Genomic DNA, 12648 nt, shown 5'->3' with positions numbered 1-12648 from the left:
GTGTTTTTGACTGCATGCATCTGGCTGCTCACTGCCAGCTAAGGTCATGGTAGAAACTGTGATGTCACAAGTGTATAAAAAAAAAAGTAAACAAGTGGGGAAATGTACAAACATTAAAAAAATGGATTAAACTTGTTAAACTCACATTCATTCAATTAATCACTAAAACAACCCATAGCAACTCAAAGTGAAATGTATATATTTGGTCAAGTTGCTAAAATTCTTTAACGCACTTTGTAGCATTGCAAACTGTTTTACAGCATACTATTCTTTTACTTTTTTTTTTTTTTAAATTGTACTCTATTAATCCATAATGGGGAAAATAATTCTCTACATTTTTCCCATTGTACACGTGAGTACATATGTGAAGCAGGGGGGCTGCCATCTAATGTGCCCGGGGAGCAGCTGGGGGGTGGGGTTAAGGGCCTTGCTCATGGACCCAGGGTGGGGCAAATGATGGTGGAGGCAGGTGTGGGTGTTTCACCTTTTCCACCCACATTTTGATGTCATCAGTCCAGGGAATTGAGCGGCAACCATCCGATCATAGTCCCACCCTCTCTAGCCTCTGCGCCCCCCCCCCCCCCCCCCCCCCCACCTAATTGACATACTTTTTGTTTGAATAATCTGCTGAAATGGAAGTGGGACACTAGAAGTATCTAGATGTTGACACTTGTAAAAGATGACATTTTAGATTTAATAATACACTTTGGCTATTTTATGAGTGTGGCAGAGGGGAACCCTTCAGTCCTTCAGAGAATGCCCATAAATTCAGCACCTATGAAATGTGACATTTCCATTTTTATGAAATATTTGTTTTACATGCAATATTTATTTTCAATATATTTTATCTTTGTTATTTTTTGGCTAATTTATCTTATCTTTAAACTACTTTGCAGTTTTTGGAATTGGTAGAGCGGTTCTTTCTCAGTGAAAAGGTTGCTGGATTGAATCCCATCCTGGCACCTTTCTGGGTGAAGTTTGCACGTTCTCTACATGCATGTATGGGTTCTTTTCAGGTACTTTTATTTCCTCCCACAGATCAAAAACATGCATGTTAGGCTGCTTGGTGGCTGTAAATTGTCCCTAGGTGAGTGTACATTATTGTTTGTCTCTATGTGTCCCTGAGATGGACTCGTGACAGCTGGACATGGGCAACATCAACCTAGAAAGGAAGAAGTGGGTAAAAAATAATAAAATAATATGATAAAATAACAATATGGATACTTTGCAATTGAGCAAGAAACTTTTTAAGTCATGCAAACATTGCTATCCAAAAATATTTTAAATTTTTTGTCTCCTGGCAGAAAAAAACATGTTTAAAGAAGCTTTCTCATTAGTGAATATTTCACTGTCAGCAGAGAAGGAGCATCTCAGTCCGAGGCTCTCTCGAATGAACCAATCACAATTTTAATGTAGAGTGGGTGGGACCAAGGGGCTCTGAGCCTTGGGGAAGACCCTGCAAGTTTTGTTTTTTGACCTTGAAGCAAATTTAAAAATCTACTGAATTTGTAGTTGCTGTAAAAAAAAAAAGAAAAAGAAAAAAAGTTAAATATCACATTTAGATTGATAGTTTAGACAATTTGAATAATCGTTGGCTACTGTTAAATTTCAGAGCAAATTAACAAAATTACATAATGTACTTGAATGCAAGACACTGAGTGAGCATGCTCGGTAGTCTTGGAACAGATCTTGGTGGACTTGTTCAGGTTATATGTTCTGATGGGTTGACCCTGTTCTGTTTTCTGTTTAGTGCTGGATTGACATTTATGTTCAGGTTGTTGGTAGTGACTGTAAAAAACAAAAAGGACACCAAAAATCACGTTCCTGATGTAAAAAACAAACTAAAGGGAAAACCACCTGTTTCACTTGTTTCTTAATTGTGAAACTGAAAGTAAAGGGATGCAATTGAAATGTGATTTTGTAATGTTTTCCATGTAACCATTTTTCAGCCTGCTAAGATATGATATACGATCTGAAGGCAAATCTCTAAGTCTGAATTCACCACTGGAGAGGGGTTTTGCAAAGTTTTGATTAGCAATCTTAGCAACAGTAGTCAGCAATAAGATCATTGACAGTTTGGACAATCAGATTATGAATTAAGAATTAAGAATATGGAAACCAGTCTACCCATCTGGAACCAGGAGCAGGAGAAAGCTCACCTGAAACTACCAGGTGGAAAAGTTTTGACATCTGAGTCTTGACTGGGACAATTACAAAATGCCACCTCCTTGTAAGCCAAGCCAGGAAGCCAGGTCTTAAGCAAGGGCGGGGCCAATTGATAAATCTAGGAGATATAAAATGGCTATTTTACATTGTCAGAGTAACTAGTTATTGCAAAATTAATGGTGTGAAAACATCATTTAGGTAAAAGCTGTTTTTTCCTCCACTGTTTTATCTTATACTACACAAATGTAATAGTTTTTGAAGTACGGACAAAACACAGTTTCTAAACAATGCAAATACAGAACTTATCCCCGTATAAACACTTTTGTCTCAGTAACTGGAACATATTGACAAAACTGGAACATATTGACAAAATAACAAAGAGGGGAGAGGGCCCTCCTGACCTTTTCTTACTGCAAGCACTTTCCGTGAAATGACAAGTTGGTGATGGGAAACAGTTGGTGAGAAAATGTCTTAGTGGGGAACTGTATCTTGACATTAAAGACCTGTATCCTCTCTAGTTCCTCAGAGCTTAACTGGCTAAAGACCAAATAAAACTAAAATAACTTTCCTGCCATAGGAGCTGAAATATTATAATCCAGATCGCATTGCTCTCTTCTCTTTATCTAAATGAAGATTCAGGGCTTTCACAGTACTTTTAAACTTTTGTGATCACGTTAATTTCCATATCTGTTTATTAGTGTCTGATCAACATTCATTGTTTCAAGGCTCCGTAACACCATCATATTTTAGACTTCTTATGCTAATGTATGCAAATTGTGTCTAACACGCTGGAATATGTTCAAGATGGAATTAAAAAAATCAACTGGATTCTTCTTTTGGACATACATACCATGTTGCTAATGAGTTGAACAGATTATCTATGTATAACATATGAGCAACTTATCCATAGCTTGTCCTAAGCAGATGCATGACTTACATAAGCATTTATAACTTATGTGGAGCAAATTAGTATAATAGTAGTATAACCTGCAGAACTTATACATAGCATGTGGAAGCACTGATGATAAACATGGTATCAGGCATTAAAATGGCCACTCTGCACTCTCGGTAAGTAATTTAGCATTGACTAATTTGCCTAGAAATCAAACAAATCTGTGATCAAGGAACCCGCAAAACACAAACGGCAGTCACAGCCGCAATTCACCCTGGACACAATTTTACTTGAGCTATTACCCCTGGTGCTCACTTGCTCTCCTTTGGTTTAAGACATATATCAACTTATGAATAACCTATATGTAACATTTGTGAATTGATGCATAACTTACCCGAGTTGATTTTAAAATTCTCCTGCTGACATTCAAGTGCATTAACGGCCTTGCACCATCATACCTCTCCGGCCTTCTTCATCCTTATGCTCCTTCTCGGGCTTTGAGATCATCAGACCAGCTGCTTTTGGCCGTACCATAAACCAGGCTGAAGCTCAGAGGAGATCGAATAATTTCAGTCTTGTGCCCTAAACTTTGGAACAATCTGCCCATCAACATTCGACAGGCCACCTCAGTCTCTGCTTTTAAAGCTCTCCTTAAAACACATCTGTACTCACTGACATTTAACACAGGGTGATCAGATTTAGATCTACTTTTTCATTGATGCTGATTCTGTTTATGCTTTTGTTATTATTCATATTTAACACAAGGTCATCAGATCTGATTTAGTATTTCATTGTTTCTGACTGAGTTTATGCTTTTTGTTATTATTTCCTTGACTTTTGGCACAACGTGATCTGATTTAGTATTTCATTGTTTCTAATTGTTTTTGGTTTTATATTTTTATTCCATGTGCTGTAAATATATCTTGCTACTTTTTATTTGATGTTGATATTTTTGTTAAGCACTTTGGTAACAGTTTCTGTTTTAAATGTGCTCTATAAATAAATATGACTTGACTGTAACGTACCTGTAGCTTATGTCTAACTTATCAACAACATGTTGGCAAATGCTGAACATTTTATGCATTTATAAATTTTTTGGTTGGCATCAACAACTTATGCCATCAGATATTAGTGTGCTGGTAACCTGTTCAAAACTAAACCTAAATTATTTGCCTTTTTTTTTTTTCATACTTTGGCATACATTGATGCTATACATCACTGGGTGATCTTTAGGAAATATTTTTGATTAATCATTACCCAAAACTGAGGAATACTAAAAACATTACCTTTTATTACAAAACAAAGAGAAAGAGCTGACATAGCAAAAATCTGCTTACAAAAGTTACACATAGGACATACTAGTAGTACAGTCAGAAACACAAATGAGAAAACCTGATTTTGTCATAAAACTAACAATGCACAGATAAGTGCATTAGTAAAGGAAACAAATTGACAGAATAAATAACGCTGGGCTGACGAGAAAGTAGATAAACCTGTGCTGAATATAGATCAGGAACAGATAGATGAGAGTGGGAGGGGCAGGCTGAAGGAGCCAAACTGAGGAGTGAACTGATGGCAGAGGTACAAAGCTATAGAAAAAATACATAAAAAATAAAAATAAAGCCAAGTATGTGAATCAGACATAGGAATCACTAAGCTATATAAACCAATTAATAAAACACAAACGACTATAAACAAACCTCACAAAACAAACTTTATCAGGATTCAAGGTTCTAGTCATTTGCATCACATGTAGTACATGAGGTGGAACAAAATTGTGTACTCAAGGTCCCAGTTACACCCCAAAATATCAAAAAATATAAAGTATAAAAAAAGAAACAGTATAAAAGGATCTAAGACATACGCTAAATAATAAATATAATACTGTATATTAAACAGCAGCCTGAATATGAGAATATTGTGAACAGATGGTTATGAATACAGAAGCTCAAAGGCAAGAAATCAGCAGCATGGTTAATCAGCAGCACAGATAAAGTCACATATCATCAATTAGTGTCATTACAGCAGTTATTCTGGTTAGGTATTTATGAGTCTAACAACTTCAGGGTAGAAGCTGTTCCTCAGTCTAGTGGTTATGTGAACTTAATTTATGCAAATTAAGAAAAACGCTAATATAAAGTTGCATTTAAACCAACAGGATAATTAAAAAAAAAAAAAAAACATTTGCTTTGACCATGTAAAATACTCAGAATGTATTGAAGGATATGTCTGCAGGGAATGATGGGACAATGATTCCAATCTTTAACGCATTCAAAGCCAGCTATATTTATTTGACTTTGTGTGTGTGAAATTTAAATTTGTTGCGCTTAGGTCCAATGACAATAACGCTGATCCTGAATGTATATAAAGGTTGTGTGTGTGTGTTAATGTATTTAAGGGTGTGTGTCTAATTTCCAGTGACCCAAACACCTTCTCGAGCTACATCATCTCACAGAGTGACACACTGTTGCTTCTGTGCCTCCTGCGTAGCTTGAGGGTGGAGCTTAGCATTAGGGAACCGGTCATGTTTCGGTCAAATCCGACTTGTGCACAATCTTCTCTGCTGCAAATGTCACATTGAAAAGCAAAACATTGCCTTAGTATCCTAATAATAATTTTGCATTTTTTTAATTGTCTAATAATCATATTTACATAAGTCGTATTTAAAGAAAGATCAGACAAATGTTGTTTACTGTATCCACAGTCACAGAAAGGCAATTTAAAAAGCACCAAACAGCATCTTGTAATGCAATTAAAGTAAAACTATATTGTTTTGTTTTATAAGAACAAGTATGTTTGATAATTATGCAACAATAATTTTGGTTTTATGAGTAACTGAAATTTTGTTTTTTTAAAGCATGTAATTAGTCTAAAGTAGGCCTGTCACGATAACAAATTTTGCTGGGCAATCAATTGTCTCAGAAATTATTGCAATAAATGATAATATTGTTGAACATTTGACAGTAAGTAGTAATAGTTAGTCAAATTTAAGAAGAAATGTTGGTAAATTTTTGTGTGTGGTACCTTTTTTGATGACTGGATGGCAGTATAAAACCGTTTGAACCAAAGGATGGATAGTGAAGGAGCGATAATTTTTTTAAAGAAAAATGGGGAGGGAGGCCCCTTGACGTGACATGAGTTGTCTCTCCTTCCTGTTTTTCGGACAGTGGCAAACGCTGGGTGTGGTTTGAGCTCTTTAGCATACCATTTTTCATACAAAGCTTTTAATAAAAAACAATCTGTAAACAAGTTCTCAGCTTCTTTTTTCAGAGAAAAAACAGCTGTTTCCATGAAGGCACGGGTTTCAACCGTGAATTTTGGAGCTTCAACAAGACAGAGTATTTTTTCCCCGAGGTCGGCCTGTTAGCTTAGCTCGTAGCTTAGCTTCTCAGCTTAGCTGCTTTTAATGATCCAAAAATGCAATTTTGGACAGTTAAAATTAATTTTGAAGAAAAGAGAATAAAGACAAAGGGAAGGATCAGTGAAGAATTGAGCCTTTTGTCATCCAGTGTCTTAGTAGAAAGAGACACGAAGAAATGATAAAGCCGATAAATGAAAATTATCAACCTCATTTTCATTTATCATGCGATTAACTGAGTTATTGTTTATTGTGAATTGCCTAGTCTAAAGCACTTCATCAAGCACTTCATCCAATCAAAAGTTTGCATTTTTCTGTCATTGCATAATAAATGGTTAATTAACAAGTCCTAATTGACTTTAGGGGTGAGTGGAAATAATATTTGTGGAACTGCATGGCACAGTGATGGACTGGCAACCTTTGCAGGCCTTTCGCAAGTTGACTGCTTGCAAAAAAACAACCGCCCCACATGACCCTGAACAGTAGCTTCAGAAAATGGATGGCTGGATGAGGTTGTGTAGGTGAAAGGGTAGGGTTACTCTTGAAAATGGAATTCTGCCAGAGTTATGGCACCAGTGGCATTTGATTTTTGTTTTCAAGTCTGAAAAAAGTAGTTCCATCTCACCCACTGTGACTATTTGACCTGCAAGTTATGAACCCAAGTGATGTTGAATCATTGAAAATATGTTTACCTCATAGCAAGAAAAAACAATCATACCATGCATTGTTGCCAACATTGTATGTCTATGGTATTAAACCAAACCAAATGAAGTAGCTTACTGATTATCAAGCCATTTTTGTTAACATATAAGTTCACACCTAACTTATGTAACCTTCACAAGCCCCAAGGTAGCTGTCAACCTGTACTCATCTTTTCCCCAGAACTGCTCACCAGACAGTGTGTTTAAATGCCAGGCACCGCTGTAGGCTTTTAAACGTACGTGTGTGTGAGCGCATGCACTCTGGCCCCTACGTTGGCAGGTAGGGAGGGAAAATGCATTATTGATGGTGTTTTAGGCATGCAAAGCAAGGCAAGGAGCCACTTTGATCTCTCACAGACACAGACACCTAAAATTTTTCTCAGATTTAGTCGTGAGCACAAAATGCCACGAGGCAAGAGACACACATTTCTCTTCATCACCAGTTCTTTTTATCTTTTAAATTTTTTTTCGCTCTTCAGGAGACACTGCCCAAGGGACACTTTTTGTTGGTGTTTTTTTTTTCTTGTCCTTCTTTAGAAACTACAGATAATAAAAGGGGAAAAAAAGGAAAATATTACAATTATAGAACAGCTAATAACTGAAATGGGAAATTTACTTCCAATTAACCGTACGTACCTAAAGTAGTCTTATCAGGCAGAAGAAATCCACCGGAATGATGCAGCAAATGAAGAAACAGTGTGCATAATTTCAAAGTTATGCAAATGCTCATTTCCAGACAAACTTGAAGCGACTCGCCTGTATCCTTAGTCATACAAAGCTTTAATGACTTGAACACAAGTTAGTGCCTTTGCAATTTCTGTGTTAAATTAAAGTTTTCAGTGTTTAGTACAGATAAATTATTACCCATTAAGGCAATGGAGGAAAGAAATACCAAAATGTTAAGCAGTTTAAACATATATTCAGTGACAAGCTGCTTTTGTAACAATTAGATCCTAAAAGTTCATTTAAAACCTCATGGACTTCATAGAACAGAATCAGTGTTCACAGCCACATACAATGCTGTGAAGCAAAAATTGAATTCTGAATTCACTAGCAGCACCTGAGACCCATTGTGGCCACTCTGTGTGTGTTTGTGTGAATGCACATTTGTCGTTTTAACACACATACAAAAGTTAAGAGATCAAGCTCACTCTTTGTGACAGTCACTTAAGTCCCCTTCGAAACTGGGTAGTTCAATTTACGACTGTTGTGGCCCTCCGCCCTGCTTCAATTGTATGCGTCCCTCTCTGACGCATACACAGACGAGGTCACACACACTTTTCTGATAAGTTGCTAGACAAACAATTGACCTTCACTTTGAAATCTCAGGTCAATCAGTAGGCCATTCTTCCATGTACTGTTTACATCTCTGTGGGCTATTTGGCCACAGTGATAAGATTGCCTTTTTGTCAATAACTAGTGTCTATGGTGTAATGTTCACTGTCTTGGCACAAGGGAGGCCATCAGAAAGAAGATAAACATTAAGGGTTAAGAAACCCATCAAAGGGCAAATGCTTTTCCCAATAAGCTCAATATTTTATTATTTTAATCAGTGCTTGTGTAACTGGTTTTAGCTTGCTTGTTTCGTCAGGATAAGCTGAGAGTTGGGCAAACAAAACCAAACCAGTAGTTTGATTCTCCTTTTCCTTATTTTTTTTGGTCACAAACTTAAAACAATAACCTTCAGTTTCTGGGGATTTAGAGGACACAGAAGCAGGTAATATTACACACCAGTGTATATTGCATGAGACTAGTGGATGTAGTGTTGGGTTGAGAGATGGCCATTTGCCTGTGGATCCACAGGGAATCGTCTAAGAGCAGGTGCATTGCTCTATCCTGCAGCCCTGCCAAATGTACACTGTGCCAGCAATGTCTACTTTTCAGCATGCCTGCCTTTTTCCTGATGTCTCTCTTTCTTTCTCTTATGTCCTTCGCTCTCTCCTTTCTGCCTCCTTTCCATCCGATTCACCACCTGTCTTTCATTGCTCGCTTTTCCTTCCTTTCTTCCTCCTTCCCACCTGTTCTCCCTTTCACTTGGATGTCCAACAATGCTCAAACCTCAAATAACCTGGGAATTTCATTAGATTATTTTTTCTACATATAAGAAATCATATTATGTGTGTTTTTTGACATTGTTTACTACTAATAGGACTGATTTTTTTTTAATTGAACCATGAAAAAAAAAAACTTAACACATTTGTGAATGTTTTATTTTTGTCATGGAGGATTTTAATAGCGATCAGAAAAAAATAGTGTAACTTTTTGTTTTCAAAGAGTGCTTTTCCTGCAAATTGTCCTGTTCTTACATTAGGTCATTGTGTACAAAATCTCTCAAAATATAACAAAACACTGGTGACCAAAAATTAGATTTTTGTGGTGTAGTTTGATATTTAAAAAAAATTAACTTGGGTTAGAGATTATTTGACTTTTAATCTAATTAGGTGATATTATTTGTAAACTATGGCTTTATTTACTGAATATAAATTCATTTGGAATTATGAACTTTTTCAAAATAGTTCTAATTTTAAATCAAAGTGAGTTTCAGTGTAACATATTTTTTCTTGTATTTACTTTTTTATGTCCATATATACATGTGCCTGGATATGAAAATAAATATTAATTTTGATGTGACAGATTTTGACTGTTAATAAATATTCTCTGTATAAATAAACCAATTATTTTCTTTACTAACAAAATATGTATACATTTAATTTATTTATTTAGTTAGTTTTAACCTCCAAATTTTCCATCTTGTTTTAATTTTGCCATGCCATTCATACTTTGCTTTTTATACAACCTTGCCTAGCTGTTGGTGGTCTTCCAAGCTTACCCACATAAATTAAAACTTCCAACAGTGACATCCACCTGGTTTATAGTCTCACTCCATCTTCACATGTCATCACCCACCCTCCCCCCACCTCCCCCCCCAATTTATCTATGTTAGTTAGATCTTAGAATCTAATCAAGTCTTCCCACTGTGTTGGAAATCCCTAGTGCATATGGACTTCAGCAGACAATCCAGCATGCACGTCCAAGGCCAAATTGATGTTGGCAGGATTTCAACTTGGTTTACTACATGTAATATTCCATATATTTATATTTTTTAATCTTGTTTTTTCTCCTTCTACAATCGTTTGAGTTTGTGCGCCCATGACCCAACTTCAGAACAAGCGAAACATATTGGTTGTGATGGCTGGATCTTATTATTCATATGCCCATTGAAGGCGGGACTTATTATAGAATAATCCCTGTACGTCTGTACATCCATAAACGTTCTCTTTGCTTGCCCATAACTTCAGCTCCGCTCAAGATAATTTAACAAAACTTCTAACCGCTTCATCATCACTGGACAGCGTGCCACATACACAATTCGTCACCCCAGCTCCAATGTTAGGGTCAACGTTAAAATAAGCTCTTTTCTTATCTGAACCATATCTTGTGATCCACTCAAGATAATTTAATAAAACTTGATACATATTTACATAATCAATAGACGGAGTGTTCCATAGACTTTTCATCTTCCGAGCTTCAATGTCACAAATCAAGCTCAAAATTTCTATAAAGGCTTTCTTTGTCTTGCTAAAGATTGGTGCATTGCTGTATACTAGTTTTTTGGAGAGCATGAAATGTGTTGTGTGTGGCACTCTTGTTAATGAGAGGATCTGTGTGTTATTTATGTTTTTCTTGTGTCGTCTATCCAGCTTTCCTCAGTGTTTTCCCTCATGTTGCCATATTCTGCTGCACCTGTCACTCATTGTCCTCCCCCAGGTGTTTGTCATTATTCCCTCGTTAGTGTCTCTTTATATTTTGCTTCTCCTTATTCTTCCCTTGTCCGTAGGTTGCCATATAAAGGCGTTCTGTCTCCCTCTGTGTCTCCTTTCTCATACATGTACGTTTTGCTGGTTTTCATTTAATAAATATTATTATTATGTTACCGTTGAGTTCACATTGCCTGTCTGCACTTAGGGTTCAACAAACCTCTAGATCAGGATCGAATCCACTGACCTAAAAATGAACCCAGTCAGTTGCCTATTCCTTACGGAGCTCGCCAATGGATGGGCAGTGACTCCGCAAGGTAACACAGAAATACATGGACACAGTGGCTATCTCCAGCAACATGTGGACAAGGTGGCTCACCATGGAGGATTTCTTTGGGTGAGTTTGACCGGCTGCTGGGACAGGTTGATTCTCCAGGGATGACAGAGCTTCTGGACCAGGCATTAGAGGAGAAATGCACGCTGCACTCTTTTTAGCGTCCTACTCCCTCTACAAGCCACTGTGAACCCAGTCCATTGCCTGAGTAATCTGAAGGATTGCTCTGCCATGGGATCCTCTTTACGTCTCACCTTGTCACCATCATAAAAGTGGCTGATGGCAGACCCAGGGCAGGTCTAATAAATCTTCACCAGTGCCTCATGCGCCGCCAGTGTCTCCTGCACAGTCAGCACCTCTATGTGTCTCAGTGGGCATTGAGGACCACAACCCACCACCTCCTTGTGTCTCCATGGGTGTTGGTTACTATGACTCACCTACTTCCTTGTCTCCATGGTTCTCAGCTATGATGACCCACCTATTTATTTTGGCTCTGTGGGTATCAGGTGCTATGACCCATCAACTTCCCGTGTCTCTGTGGGTGTCGGGGAATACAATACTCCTTTCTGTGTCTCCGTGTGTCAGGGACGACAACACACCTCCTTCCTGTGTCCCCACAAGTGTCCTGAAGGACACCTCTCATTTTGCTTGTGAGAGGGTCTTGGACAATGCCTCTCACTCTACCTCCAAGTCTCCTGTGGTTCCCAAGTTTCCTGTGGATCCCCAGTCTCCTTAGTGCCCCAAGCCTCCTGAGGGTCCCAAGCTTTTGGTAGACTCCGCATCTGCTCTAGCCCATGTGGTCTCTACACCTGAAACAGTCCCTATGATCTCTATGCCTGCTGCCTCCCCTGTGTTTTCTTTGCCTGCCACCGAAGCCTCTCTGGTGGTCTCATCTCCCCTCATTCTACTGGTGGACATCTCTGACCAGTGATGAATTGTCGCTGGGCCATTTGCCCAAACTCTTGCCTTGCTCTGGATGGTCTCTGGGCCATTCACCCAAACTCTTGACCCATGTTGGATGGTCTCCTGGCCGTCCATCTGAATGCTTGGACATTTTTGTGTTTTGAGTTGCCCATATCATATCCTGTCAACTTTTGTCTTTTGATCCTGGTTCCCCTCTTCTCCCACCTGAGTTGTGTGTAGTTATTTTGGGATGTCAGTGGCCATCCTTGGTTGGGGTGGGGGTGGTGTTACTAAGATTATCTGTGTGTTATTTGTATTTTTCTGTTGTCTATCCAGCCTTCCTCAGCATTTTCCCCTGGTGTGTTTTTCCTTGTGTTGCCCGCTTCTGCTGCACCTGTCCCTCATTGACCTCCCCCAGTTGTTTGTAATCACTCCCTCATTAGTGTCTCTTTATAGTCTGCATCTCCTTGTTGTTCCCCTGTTGGTGGCTTGTTCTGTCTACCTTCGTGTCTCCTTGTTCATACATGTAAGTTTTG

The sequence above is a fragment of the Nematolebias whitei genome, chromosome 14 (assembly GCF_014905685.2).
Source record: "Nematolebias whitei isolate Nwh7 chromosome 14, NemWhi1, whole genome shotgun sequence".
Lineage (NCBI taxonomy): Eukaryota > Metazoa > Chordata > Actinopteri > Cyprinodontiformes > Rivulidae > Nematolebias > Nematolebias whitei.
Note: the sequence above shows the minus strand (reverse complement) of the source record.